This window comes from Delphinus delphis, chromosome 17, assembly GCF_949987515.2.
Source record: "Delphinus delphis chromosome 17, mDelDel1.2, whole genome shotgun sequence".
NCBI lineage: Eukaryota > Metazoa > Chordata > Mammalia > Artiodactyla > Delphinidae > Delphinus > Delphinus delphis.
The window spans coordinates 34,312,850-34,326,930 of record NC_082699.1 but is presented as its reverse complement, the minus strand read 5'-3'; the positions used below and the strand labels follow the sequence as shown (position 1 = coordinate 34,326,930).

The window sequence follows — 14,081 nt, the reverse complement described above, 5'->3', positions numbered from 1 at the left end:
GTTGAATAACAGCGGTGAGAGTGCACATCCTTGTCTTGTTCCTGATCCTAGAGGAAATGCTTTCAGTTTTTCACCATTGGGAATGATGTTTGCTGTGGGTTTTTCATATATGGCCTTTATTATGTTGAAGTAGGTTCCCTATATGCCCACTTTCTGGAGAGTTTTTATCATAAATGGGTGTTGAATTTTGACAAAACCTTTTTCTGCATCTATTGAGATAATCATTTAATTTTTATTCTTCAGTTTGTTAATATGGTGTCTCACATTGATTGATTTGTGTATAATGAAGAATCCTTGCATCCCTGGGATAAATCTCACTTGATTGTGGTGTATGATCCTTTTATTGTGTTGTTTGGTTCTGTTTTCTAGTATTTTGTTGAGGTTTTTTCCATCTATATTCTTCAGTGATTTTGGTCTGTAATTTTTCTTTTATTTTGTAGTATCTTTGTCTAGTTTTGGTATCAGGGTGATGGTGGCCTCATAAAATGAGTTTGGGAGTGTTCCTTCCTCCACAATTTTTTGGAAGAGTTTGAGAAGGATGGGTGTTAGCTCTTCTCTAAATTTTTGGTAGAATTCACCTGTGAAGCCATCTGGTCCCAGACTTTTGTTTGTTGGAAGATTTTTAATCATATTTTCAATTTCATTACTTGTGATTGGTCCATTCATATTTTCTATTTCTTCCTGGTTCAGTCTTGGAAGGTTATACCTTTCTAAGAATTTGTCCATTTCTTCCTGGTTGTCCATTTTATTGGCATAGAGTTGCTTGTAGTAGTCTCTTAGGCTGCTTTGTATTTCTGTGGTGTCTGTTGTAACTTCTCCTTTTTCATTTCTAATTTTATTGATTTGAATCCTCTCCCTCTTTTTCTTGATGAGTCTGGCTAATGGTTTATCAATTTTGTTTATCTTCTTAAAGAACCAGCTTCTAGTTTTATTGATCTTTGCTATTGTTTTCTTTATTTCTATTTCATTTATTTCTGCTCTGATCTTTATGATTTCTTTCCTTCTGCTAACTTTGGGTTTTGTTTGTTCTTCTATGTATAGTTCCTTTAGATTTAATGTTAGTTTATTTATTTGAGATTTTTCTTGTTTCTTGAAGTAGGCTTGTATAGCTATAAACTTTCCTCTTAGAACTGCTTTTGCTGCATCTCATAGGTTTTGGATCATCATGTTTTCATTGTCATGTGTCTCTAGGTATTTTTTCATTTCCTCTGATTTCTTCAGTGATCTCTTGGTTATTTAGTAACGTAGGGTTTAGCCTCCATGTGTTTGTGATTTTTACGTATTTTCCCCTGCAATTCATTTCTAATCTCATAGCACTGTGGTGAGAAAAGATGCTTGATATGATTTCAATTTTCTTAAATTTACTGAAGCTTGATTTGTGACCCAACATGTGATCTATCCTCGATAGATCTATCCTCGAGAATATTCCATGTGCACTTGAGAGGAAAGTGTAATCTGCTGTTTTTGGATGGAGTGTGCTATAAATATCAGTTAAATCTATGTGGTCTGTTGTGTCATTTTAAGCTTCTGTTTCCTTATTTATTTTAATTTTGGATGACCTGTCCGTTGGTTTTAGTGAGGTGTTAAAGTCCCTCACTATTATTGTGTTACTGTTGATTTCCTGTTTTACAGCTGTTAGCTGTATTGAAGTGCTCCTATGTTGAGTGCCTATATATTTATAATTGTTATATCTTCTTCTTGGATTAATCCCTTGAGCATTATATAGTGTCCTTCCTTGTCTCTTGTAACATTCTTTATTTTAAAGTCTGTTTTACCTGATATGACTATTGCTACTCCAGCTTTCTTTTGATTTCCATTTGCATGGAGTATTTTTTCCATCCCCTCACTTTCTGTCTGTATGTGTCCCTAAGTCTGAAGTGGATATCTTGTAGACAGCATATATAGGGGTCTTGTTTTTTGTATCCATTCAGCAAGCCTGTGTCTTTTGGTTGGAGCATTGAATCCATTCACGTTTAATGTAATTATTGATATGTATGTTCTTATGACCATTTTTCTTGATTGTTTTGGGTTTGTTTTTCTGTATCCTTTTCTTCTCTTGCGTTTCCCACTTAGAGAAATTCCTTTAGCATTTGTTGTACAGCTGGTTTGGTTGTCCTGAATTCTCTTAGCTTTTGCTTGTCTGTAAACTTTTTGATTTCGCTGTCAAATCTGGATGAGATCCTTGTGGGTAGAGTAATCTTGGTTGTAGGTTCTTCTCTTTCATCACTTTAAGTATATCATGCCACTCCCTTCTGGCTTGTAGAGTTTCTGCTGAGAAATCAGCTGTTAACCTTAGGGGAGTTCCCTTGTTTGTTATTTGTCATTTTTCCCTTGCTGCTTTCAAGAATTTTTCTTTGTGTTTAATTTTTGCCAGTTTGATCACTATGTGTCTCGACCTGTTTCTCCTTAGGTTTATACTGTATGGGATTTGCCATGCTTCCTGAATTTGGGTGGCTATTTCCTTTCCCATGTTAGGGAAGTTTTTGACTATAATCTCTTCAAATATTTTCTCTGGTCCTTTCTCTCTCTCTTTTCCTTCTGGGACCCCTATAATGAGAATGTTGTTGCATTTAATGTTGTCTCAGAGGTCTCTTAGGCTGTCTTCTTTCCTTTTCATTCTTTTTTCTTTATTTTGTTTTGCAGCAGTGAATTCCACCATTCTGTCTTCCAGGTCACTTATCCATTCTTCTGCCTCAGTTATTCTGCTATTGATTCCTTCTTGTGCAGTTTTCATTTCAGTTATTGTATTGTTCATCTCTGTTTGTTTGTTCTTTAATTCTTCTAGGTCTTTGTTAAACATTTCTTGCATCTTCTTGATCTTTGCCTCCATTCTTTTTCAGAGGTACTGGATCATCTTCACTATCATTATTCTGAATTCTTTTCCTGGAATGTTGTCTATCTCCACTTTTTTTAGTTGTTTTTCTGGGCTTTTATCTTGTTCCTTCATCTGCTACATAGTCCTCTGCTTTTTCATCTTGTCTCCTTTTCTGTGAATGTGGTTTTTGTTTCAACAGGCTGCAGGATTGTAGTTTTTCTTGCTTCAGCATTTACCTTCTCAATGTTGAGCATCTTTTTTTTTTTTTTTTTTTTTTTTTTTTTTTTTTGTGGTATGCTGGCCTCTCACTGTTGTGGCCTCTCCCGTTGCGGAGCACAGGCTCCGGACGCGCAGGCCCAGCGGCCATGGCTCACGGGCGCAGCCGCTCCGTGTTATGTGGGATCTTCCCGGACCGGGGCACGAACCCACGTCCCCTGCATCGGCAGGCGGACGCTCAACCACTGCGCCACCAGGGAAGCCCTGTTGAGCATCTTTTCATGTGCTTCTTGGCCATCTGTATGTCTTTTTTGGTGAAATGTCTATTTAGGTCTTCCACCCCTTTTTTAATTGGGTTGTTTATTTTTTGGATATTGAGCTCCATGAGCTGTTTGCATATTTTGGTTGCTTCATTTGCAAATATTTTCTCCCATTCTGAGGGCTCTCTCCTCATCTTGTTTATGGTTTTCTTTGCTGTGCAAAAGCTTTTAAGTTTAATTAGGTCCCATTTGTTTATTTTTGCTTTTGTTTTCCTTATTCTAGGAGTTGGGTCAAAAAAGATCTTACTGTGGTCTATGTCAAAGAGTGTTTTTCGTATGCTTTCCTCTAAGAGTTTTATCGTGTCTATTCTTGCATTTAGCTCTTTAATCCATTTTTAGTTTATTTCTGTGTATGGTGTTAGGTAGTGTTCTAATTTCATTCTTTTCCATGTAGCTGTCTAGTTTTCCCAGTACCACTTATTGAAGAGACTGTCTTTTCTCCATTGTGTATTCTTGCCTCCTTTGTCGTAACTTAGATGACCATATGTGAATGGGTTATCTCTCGACTTACTATCCTGTACCATTGATCTATGTTTCTGTTTTTGTGCCAGTACCCTACTGTCTTTACTACTGTAGCTTTTTAATATAGTTTGAAGTCAGGGAGCCTGATTCCTCCAGCTCCATTTTTCTTTCTCAAAATTACTTTGGCTATTCTGGGTCTTTTGTGTTTCTATACAAACTGTTAAATTTTTTGTTCTAATTCTGTGAACAATGCTGTTGGTAATTTGATAGTGACTGCACTGAATCTGTAGATTGCTTTGGGCTTTATAGTCATTTCCACAATATTGATTCTTCCAATCCAAGAACATGGTATATTTTTCCATCTGTTTATGTCATCTTTGATTTCTTTCATCAGTGTTTTATAGTTTTCTGAGTACAGGTATTTGCCTCCTTAGGTAGGTTTATTCCTAGGTATTTTATTCTTTTTGTTGCAGTGGTTAATGGGATTGTTTCCTTAAGTTCTCCTTTTGATCTTTTGTCATTAATGTATAGGAATGCAAGAGATTTCTGTGCATTAATTTTGTATCCTGGAACCTTACCAAATTCATTGATTGGTTCTAGTAGTTTTCTAGTGGCCTCCTTCAGATTTTCTATGTATAGTATTATGTCATTTGTAAAGCGTGACAGTTTTACTTCTTTTCCAATTTGTACTCCTTTTATTTCTTTTTCTTCTCTGATTGCTATGGCTAGGACTTCCAAAACTATGTTTTAATAAGAGCTATGAGGGTGGATATCCTTGTCTTGTTCCTGACCTTAGTGGAAATGCTTTCAGTTTTTCACCATTGTGAATGATGTTAGATGTGGGTTTGTAATATATGACCTTTATTATGTTGAAGTATATGATCTTTATTATGTTGAGGTATGTTCCCTCCATGTCCACTTTCTGGAGTACTTATCTAGACTCTAGATACCTCACAGATAATTACTAGCTTGCTTCCTGAATGGCCTGGAACCTGGTCATGGGCAATTTTTGCTGACTTAAAGTGATTTGATGGATTCTGACACTTAAGAGTTTCATCCCCTTGGGTTAAAGCATCTTGAGCAGCCTTCCATTGAAGTGTAAATGTGCTTGGAAAGGATGGATTATCAGATCCTTTGCTCTGGTGCAATGATGAGCCTTAAAACATAATAACGTGGTGCTCTACCACTTGTCAAGGTTTGTGTACTTAAAACTGGTTCAATTTTACTGTACATAAAATATACTTCAATAATTCTAATAAAAAATCAAGCAAACAAAATATTGCATCTTTCAGTTTTTAGGGTTGGAAGAAGAATTTTTAATTGAGAGGCAATTGGACTGAGTGGTTTCCAGAGAACTCCATTTCCTTAAACTTCACCTTCTCCTTGAGATTTTCTCAAGTCAGCTTCTATCTATGCAAACTTCTTTAGGGATGTGCTTCTCTTACTTCTTAAAATGCTTATCTCCTTTTGACTGAAACATTTTCACCTAAAAAGTTGGAAATAATTACAAATTAACAAATCTTTTGAAATGTATTATGTTTCTTCCTTACCTACTTTTCCTTACAAGTTTCCCTTATGAGATGTAACCATTTTAATTTTTTTATAGAAATCTAATTAGCATTTGCATAATTACTTTCTTTTTTTTTACAATCTATTTATTTATTTTGGCTGTTTTTTGTCTTCTTTGCAGCACACAGGCTTTCTCTAGTTGCGGCTAGCATGGGCTACTCTTCATCGCTGTGCACAGGCTTCTCATTGCAGTGACTTCCCTTGTTGTGGAGCACAGGCTCTAGGCATGCGGGCTTTAGTAGTTGCAGCACGCAGGCCCAGTAGTTGCAGCACGAGGCCCCAGAAAGCATGGGATTCAGTAGTTGCAGCACACGGACTCAGTAGTTGTGGTTTGTGGGCTCCAGAGTGTAGACTCAGTAGTTGTGGTGCACAGGCTTAGTTGCTCCATGGCCTGTGGGATCTTCCTAGACCAGGAATCGAACCTGTGTCCCCCTCATTGGCAGGCAGATTCTTAACTACCACGCCACCAGGGAAGTCCCGAGATGTAACCATTTTTAACAATTCAGTTTTTATCCTAGTACATCTGTACTTATGAATATTCAGATATACATATCTCTTTTTTTAGCCAAATTGTGTCATGACTAACATACTACACTGCAATCTGCTTTTTAAATTCAGTGTCATATCATGGATATCCTTCTACTGCTTATACATCTACTTCATTATTTTAAAAGTCTGAATTTTATTCTGTTAAAAAATGTAGCACAATTTGTTTAACTAGTCCCCAACTGATTTACTTTAAATTCGTTCTAATTCTTTATAGTTTAAAAATGTTATTAAGAATATTCTTGGGCTTCCCTGGTGGCACAGTGGTTGAGAGTCCGCCTGCCAATGCAGGGGACACGGATTTGTGCCTCAGTCCGGGAAGATCACACATGCCGCGGAGCGGCTGGTTCAGTGAGCCATGGCCGCTGAACCTGCGCGTCCGGAGCCTGTGCTCCGCAACGGGAGAGGCCACAACAGTGAGAGGCCCGTGTACCACACACACACAAAAAAAGAATATTCTTGAACATGCATCCTTGCCTATTTATGAAAATATTTCTGTTGGAGAGATACTAAGACATGGACCTGCTGAATCAAAGGGTATGTGTATTTCTTTTACAGGTACTATCTTATACTCCTAAAAAATAGTACACAGAAGCCTCGTTTTATCCATTGTGATGTTTTGAATTTTTGCCTGTTTGATAAAGTTGTATTATACTTTTATTTGCATTTCCCCACTTATTAATGAGGTTAAGTATTTTGTGTTTATTGGCCATTTGTATTTATGTTCCTAGACTTGCCTGCTAAAGGAAACCAGAACATTTTACCCCCAAATACGTCAGTTTTGCATATTGATTATTTTAAATTAAAGATGCTTAAGACACAGCAGATGCAAAAAGGACGTTCTGACCCTCCTTTTTCTTCCTGAAAGCAGGAGATAAAACTCCCATGTGAAAAGTAACCTCTCTGTACTAGGAGGAAGGAAGGCATCGTTTTCACCAGAGACAAGGAATTTGGGGCCAAGAAATCTGTTCAAACAAGTTTTGTTAAACTAACCCACCTTATCTTCCTACTTACTTCTTCACCATTTACTACCCCAGCCAAACTCCTTTATCTTGTCAATTCTTCACAAATTTATTGTTTCTTTGCCTAAAAGGTATAAGTGCTTCCTCTTCTGGTCACTTCTTCATTCTCTTGTGAAGGCTCCCATGTATGTGTAAAAATGTAACAGAATTTGTATGATTTTCTTGGGTTAATCTGTCTTATGTCAGTTTAATTCTTAGACCCAGATGGAAACTCTAAGAGGATAGTGGAGAAATTTTTTCCTCCCCTGCAGTGATTATATCTATGACTATTATTTCCATTGCCTATAGGAGTCATTTGTTTAGAAGGGAAATAAATCATTTGTCTTACAGGCTGCAAATATTTTCTTTAGGTATTGAATCTGTAAACTCAGAGATTTGAATTTTGCTTTGGTATAGAGAAGATTTAATATTTTATTTCAAACTGAAAATATAATGGTTAAAATCATGGACCTCAAAGTTCTTCTACTGACCACCAGTGATTTCACACTAAATACATGGCCTGAGGCTCAGTTTCCTCCTCTGTTAACTAGAAGTAATATCTACTGCATGAAATTTCTGGTTGATGCGGCATATTTACTTGGCCTGGTTCTGCAGTTGCATAATAAGTGAAATTATTTTGTTGTGTATTTTTATTATTATGTTCTCCAGAACCTTCAGATCCTGCTTCATCTTGATTTGAATTCAACTGTTACTGTTCTGAAAAGTAAAGAGACACAGTTTTAGAAAAATTATGATATATTAGTTGTGAGGGGAATGAAGTGCTCCTTTACTATAAATATCTTTTAAAAGGCAGAATAGTTTCATGTTAAAACATTTAATATTTAAATATTACCTTAATAATATTATATTTTTTAATTGCTACTACAGCAATAAGAAGTAAATTATAAACAACAAATATTTTGTACCTATTTTACACAAGGTAAAAGTTTTTTTTAAGTTACCATTGTTTGTGTTAAGGTGGCTTGGGTTTTGTTTTGTTTAGTTTCCCCAATTTGGGCAGGCATGGCCTGGCTCTATTATGCCTGCTGTGCTCAGTCTATTTTTTTTTTAATTAATTAATTTTATTTTGGGCTGTGTTGGGTCTTCGTTGCTTTGCGTGGGCTTTCTCTAGTTGCTGCGAGCAGGGGCTACTCTTCATTGCAGTGCACAGGATTCACATCATGGAGGCTTCTCTTTGTTGTCGAGCATGTGCTCTAGGCACGTGGGTGTCAGTAGTTGTGGCACGTGGGCTCAGTAGTTGTGGCTTGTGGGCTCTAGAGCGCAGGTTCAGTGGTTGTGGCGCATGGGCTTAGTTGCTCTGTCGTATGTGGGATCTTCCCGTACTGGGGCTCGAACCCATGTCCCCTGAATTGGCAGGCAGATTCTTAACCACTGCACCACCAGGGAAGTCCTGGGTTTTGTTTTTGTTGTTTACCTTTCAGTATATTGAATCTTACATTTTCTTTTTTAAAATTACTTATAAATTTTCTAAAAGTATATACTACTTGTGTTATTGATTTCATATTATTTGATATTTTATTTTATTCAATGAAAATCATAACCCTATATTGAATAAAATAGTTTTTACTCTTAGATTTTCCTTGTTATCAGATGTTGCAGGCATTTTAGTGATTTTTAAACCATGTAAATTGGAAAATATTTGTCAGAATGTTTAATATGTCTAGTCCTTTCCAAAATCTTTAGCTGACCACAAAGTGTAATTCTTTCAGAAACTCAGAATATAACATTCAGTTTGAAAGCACCATTACAAATTAATTAGTTGAGCTGCCTTTTTAGTTCCAAGTGTTTTTCTGTCTCCTTGGTGATATGGAAATAGCAAGGGATGTTGTCACTAAAAGTATCAGCTATGAATGCATGAACTATACAGACTTATCCCAAATACATCTTGCCTTTAACTTTCTCATGACATTGTCATCTGCTCAGTTCTAATAGCTCCTCTGTTAATATTATCACCATTCCTGTTTATACCCCTAAACTATCTTTTATAAAAACAGCAACCAGGTATTTCAGATAATCATGATTTCAAATCTGTTCTTTTATCTCCATAAGTACATTAATCTCCTTTTGTGGTTTGGAAATTTCAAATCCAAAAGTCATTGAAAGGGAAAGAAAGAGGTATGAGGTTTGCTCCAAAATCAAGATAGCTAATTACCTATCCTGGCTTTGGGGACAGTTTCCAGAACATTAGCAACACCCATATCCAAACATAGGCATATTCCAAAGTTTAAGTAAAATTTTCTTCCGTTCACACTCTGTATTATTCACATTGATGTTGCTTCCTATAGTATCTGAATTAGCTAAACAATAGTATTTTTAACATACATTCAGTTAAGGAAAGTTATTGGAGTCAGTGTGGTATTAGAATATGGAGTCATACGGCAGTTTGTTTCGTCATCCCTGTTTAGGTGATATGGGGAAAGTTATTTACATTTTCCAAAGCTTGGATTTCCTGGTTGTGAAATTGATGAAATGATAATATTTACCAGAGGAAATAGCATGCTTTGGGGTGAATCACTATAATTTGCCTCAACGACAGCTTGATTAAATATCTTATCTTTATAAGCTTTATAATACATTGATAGTCCTTTGTTATTTCACCTCTGATCTAGAAATACCACACAAGGTATAATCCATCCTGGCCTTCTGAATCTTCACAGGGTGCTGTATTACAAAAGAGAAACATGCCTTGTGTGTAAGATAAAAGTTTCCAAACTGGTTTTACCAAGAAAGTGCTTGAGGACACTCTGTGTGTGCTATTGTATTTTGAGATATTGTGATGTCAAAGACACTTCCAAATATGATGGTCAAGACATTGCCTTGACTCTAGAACCAGATGGAGAGAGGCTCTGCTTATTCCATAATTCAACATGTAGTGTTGCCTTTAAATGTATGAGATTATAACCCTTGATAATTAACATTTTATATTGAGTCTCAAGTGTGAGATTTGTGATAGCTTGTTTCATGGAAATAAAATTATATTATGCAATTTTCTTTCCAATAAATACTGTCATTATACAAACTTCCACACCAAATTTCTTTCCATTTTAACTCGTGTTTAACTTTTATGGGAATACAAGCTTTCCCCAAATGTTCCATTGTCAATAATAGAATGAAAAGAATAGCCATGAACAAGCTGCTGTTGAATAAACTATGTTTTGAGTCATAATGAGTGTCAAAAATCACGCTGTTGTCTCTCAGTTTATTAAATAAACCCTAAAGCCATACCTTACCCAAGTTAAATCATTCTCAGTAGAAAATATTTTATAAGAGGGAAAATAAAATACTTGGTTTTGCAAAATAGTTTAAAAATCTTATTTTAGCTGTCCACTGACATTGGCTTCAGGGTTCACATGAATCCCCTTCTATTTCAAAGGGTTTCATAACTCCCCCCCACCCCCCCCCAAAAAAAGGGTTAAGAAACTTGTCCCATCTGAATAGGGGTCCTGTCTGACTCTGGGAGTTGACTTACTGAGTCAGCAGAACTGAGGTCAGTTATCTGGAAACGACGCTGCCAGTGTTGGCAGCCTGAACCGAGAGGCCTGAACGAACTTCAGAGTCTGATTATACCAAAGACAAAGGATTGTTGGCATCATCAGTTCCCTGAACAAGCAACAAGTGGGCATTCCATTGCTGGGTGGAACTGGGTGACCTCATCATCCTTCCCCAACTGTGAGAAAGTTACTTTTAGCTCAGCTATTAGGAAACAAAGAAAGATTTATATTTTGTGAAAACTGTAGCCTGAGGTTTTTTTTTTTTTCCAGGACTTTTGCTGATTTGAGAAAAACTGAAAATGTTTCAAAGTATGCTTTGTTTGAAATATTAGATATTTCTATATATACAATAAATTCAAAAATTAGGTTTTTTTTAAATTAAACATTCATTGAGGTTCTTTGTCAAGTACCAGAGATATAAAAATGATTAAGACTTGCTGTCCTCAAGGAATATACAGTTTAGTGAACTGCATGACATATACATATTTTATGCATAAGATAAATTCAATCCCTCTGATCATTACAGGCCTACCTATAGAGAAGACCTGGGGTGCCACTGTCATCTTTTAAAGTCTCAGTTTCTTCATCTATAAAATGAAGACAATACCAGTCCTACTTACTTTAAAAGTTATCGAGGGGATGAAATTGTTATATATCTGCAAGTGTTTAAAAAAACATCTTTTAATATTTCTCAACTTGTCATACCTGAATTTATATCATCTTGGGTGGTATGCTTGTTAAAAGGACAAATTCCTGGGTGCCACCCTAGACCTGCTATATTACAATGAGAGTGGAGCCCAGGGAATCTGTATTTTCATAATGGTCCTCAGGGGATTCTTATGCACATTGAGTTTGAGAAACAATGTTTTATTCAAATGTGTTATACAGTTATTATTAAAATATTGCATTGCACATGGCAGGGATTATCTTCAGAACTAAAGTTTGGAAACAGTAAGTAACCTGCCCAAGGTTATTTAGTATGTAGTAGAAACAGGACCCCAATCCAATTATCTATAAATCTAGTTCTCTTTCCATAACATCAAGGTGTGTCTTACACGAAAGGATCTGTATGAATGAAAAATCTTATTACTTTTCCTAGTGGGAGCCACAAAGTACATTTCAAAACTAGCCATGTTAATGATAGACAGTGGTAAGGGGCAGCATTTTTCTTCTGAGAGATTGGCAGGGAAGATTCTGGGAAACAGTGAATTCCCTAAGGAGCAGTCCAAGAGACTAGCACTGGTGGATCTTAGCACTTGGGTACTACTTCCTTTTCTAGTCTCCCTCCAGAACAGGTCTCTCCAGGGCAACTGAACAAATATTTAGAAAATGGAGGAGTTCCACCTGACTTACTTTTCTGAGAGTTCAAATTCCATAGCTTAGGGCCATTACAGTTCTCAGACTATGTTCTTCAATACCCTCAAACTCACAAGGGTTCAGTGGAATATTTTGGTTTTTCAAGGGATCACAGTGACATCTGTGCAAATTTCTAGTTTGAGACAGTTCACAGTTTCAACATTAGAACATGCTACATTCCTTCCTGTTACATAATAACTTTATGGTTTTCAGCCATTGCTGTGATAAAAAGCAATGATCCCAAGAGAATCAATATGTAACTAGGGAAAAAGGGAGGTGATATCCAATCTGGTTCCAAGGTTTGAGACGTTGTACGGTGCTCAACCAGCACACATGTACCATTAGTAAGTAATTGTGGTCCTTTCGGAGCAAAGTGATAATATTTTTTCTTTTAATTTATGTGTATCATTTTTCAAATGGCTACTACATTGATATCACATAAATATTTATCAAATTGTTTGGCCCTAACTACTTAATGAACCTAACCATTAGGTGTTTCCTTTGGCCTAGGGCACTGTGAAAAATTACTGAGACACTATGCGTGCCACGAAGCCATAAAGTTGGGGAATTTCTGTTTTGGGGTGGGGAGAGAAAAGAATTTGATTGAAACTTTAAATTCAGTTAAACACATTTATTCATAGACAACGCTTTCATTTCTTTAAGCATCAGAAGGCAGTGGTCAATAAGCTGATGGCCCAGATATTCTGGGCCCTCTTAGATGTGACAGAACTAATGGGGACAAGGGTACCCACTTGTGCACAGCTGTTTCTTCTTGGAAATAGGACAATCCTTTCTGACATTTCCTCTGCAGTCTACCCCAAACCTTTCCAATTTATTGGGCTTTATGACTTCCTGAGACTATGTCCCTCAAAGCATTGCCTGCTTTAAGCCTTATCTAATTGAAGGAAGGAGATGGAAAAGAAAAGCCGTCTTCCCTTCTCCCCACTCTTTGCTAACTTCTCACATATAGCTGTAAAGGGATCTAGTTTCAGTTTTGATATCGCTCAATATAGAGATTACTTAACAAATTATTATTAGTACATTTCTGCTTTTTCTGGGACTTTTAGTCAGTTCACAGAAATACCTTGCAGTATTTTTCAAGAAACAAAACCAGAAACCGGAAAAGAATTTGCTTCTTTTTGCTGGTATCTTCCACTGATTGGTGAGAGGTTATTATGGTTGGAAAATGTGTGGGGCTCAGGGCAGCTATGTAGACGATGGGCACTAAATTCTTGGCTTTTTTCTTCTGGCTTCTCATTTTGTAAAATGGGCATAATAATGTCTACCTCAGAGGGTTATTAAAAGGACTTAATATTTATGTAAAGTGGGTGATAGCACGGGGCTTGGAACATTTGAAATGTTCAATAATTGTAGTAATTTCCACAGATATCTCCCAAAGATTAGTTATTAAACTTCCAGAGCCTTGGCTTTCATGCTGAGCTCTGTGTTGCAGATATCTATATTTGTAATATCAGGAAGCAGACTCACATGATGTCTCAAGCTTTTTGAGAAAGACGATTCTGTCTCTGCCCTCTTCTCAAATGGTCTATTGTAGCCACAGCTGCTTGGCTTCTTCCCCGCCTGTCAGGAGTGGCTTGGCTAATGGAACATCATGTGCACATCACCCTGCTCTGTGGAAGGGGGCGGGGCAAATGCCTGCCCCCAAGAGTTCTCCCCGACAACACCCATCCTGTTGTGCATGCTTACATGAGAAGCTGTTTGCTCTCCATTACAAATAAATACTAAGTGCAAACTTTCTGCAGCACAGGTCAGAGATATTTTATTCTATGTCTTTGCTCACACTCAAAATTACCTTCCCCCCCCCCCCGTTTACTCTCTGTTTCTATCCAAAATGTACACATTCCTTTAACTATGCCTTTTCTGATCAACCCGTCTGACAAGAGTTCTCCCCAATTCAAAGTCCCTAACTATTCATTTAGCACATATAATATTGTGTAGCACAGTGTATTACTTTTCCATTTTTTTCCTGTTTATAGTTCATCTCCTGAGCCACAGTCTCCGCTCCAATTCTGGCTATGTAGCACTTTGCAAGTTGGTCTCCTTAAGACTCACTTATTGGGCTTCCCTGGTGGCGCAGTGGTTAAGAATCCATCTGCCAATGCAGGGGACATGGGTTCAAGCCCTGATCCGGGAAGATCCCACATACCACGGAGCAACTAATCCCGTGAGCCACAACTACTGAGTCGGTGTGCCTAGAGCCCGTGCTCCACAGCAAGAGAAGCCACTGCAGTGAGAAGCCCCTGCTCCCGCAACTATAGAAAGC

General features: G+C 37.1%; 1 long non-coding RNA gene across 1 annotated transcript in view; it reads left to right on the top strand.

The window, feature by feature from the left end:
* The first annotated feature begins 6,082 nt into the window (after nt 1-6,082).
* The window catches only part of LOC132413116 (uncharacterized), a 105,271-nt gene continuing 97,272 nt past the window's right edge, over nt 6,083-14,081 (top strand). The window contains exon 1 of the long non-coding RNA XR_009516614.1: nt 6,083-6,465. This is a non-coding gene — a long non-coding RNA (uncharacterized lncRNA). The remainder of the gene's footprint in view (nt 6,466-14,081) is intronic.